This window comes from Notothenia rossii (genome assembly GCF_949606895.1).
Source record: "Notothenia rossii genome assembly, chromosome: 11".
In the NCBI taxonomy this organism is placed as follows: domain Eukaryota; kingdom Metazoa; phylum Chordata; class Actinopteri; order Perciformes; family Nototheniidae; genus Notothenia; species Notothenia rossii.
In genome coordinates this window covers 22,939,259-22,940,054 of record NC_136910.1, presented here as the reverse complement: position 1 = coordinate 22,940,054, position 796 = coordinate 22,939,259, and positions in this window count along the sequence as shown.

The window sequence follows — 796 nt, the reverse complement described above, 5'->3', positions numbered from 1 at the left end:
ATTGATTTGGAGTCTGTGTTTTTGTGCCATATTGTGTAATTGCTCATATAGTCCCACACACTCTTGGATGAGTGGATGGATCCAGGAACATTAGCAGGTAAAGAAGTATTGGTTATTTGTGCCACTTGGAACAGGGTTTATCACACTCCGAGCTTACAATTTGCACGCTAAGACTGATCACATAATTGGCTTAGGGGTCAGACTGTATAAGACTGTGTAGAGCAGCTGCCAATAGCTGAGCCTGACCCCAGAGGACAGTCTGTGTGTTATTTTAGCCTATACAATATCACTAATACATGTTCCAAATTAGTTATACTACTGTCTCTTGCTTGTAGCAAGCCGCCATATATCCGCCATCATCCGCCATCATATCCGATGATAAGTTGTTTCCTGTCTCGATGCAAGTAGAGGACAATCAAATAACACAAAGATGTATGTTGTTGTTGAAATGGATGCAGATCTCAGGGCAGGACAATGCAGGGGTTTTGTGGCACGGGTCACATCTGCTGTGGGATAATGACAGGGGTAAGCCAAATGGAACATGAAGTATTTGCTTATTTGTGTGTGTGACTGAATGTGTGTGTGTAAGTGCACGTTTAGCTGGACGGGGGAACTTATGAGTCTCCTATGAGTTATTATCCGTAGCTCCACACTTTGCAATAATAAAACCCACATTTCAGAGCTCACTAACAGGAGACAGCAGCAGCACACTCGCCCTCTGCTAATTCATGTGATAAAGCATCATGAAGAGAAACCATCTCTTCTTGGGGCAAAACAGTATTTCAGCACATTGCTT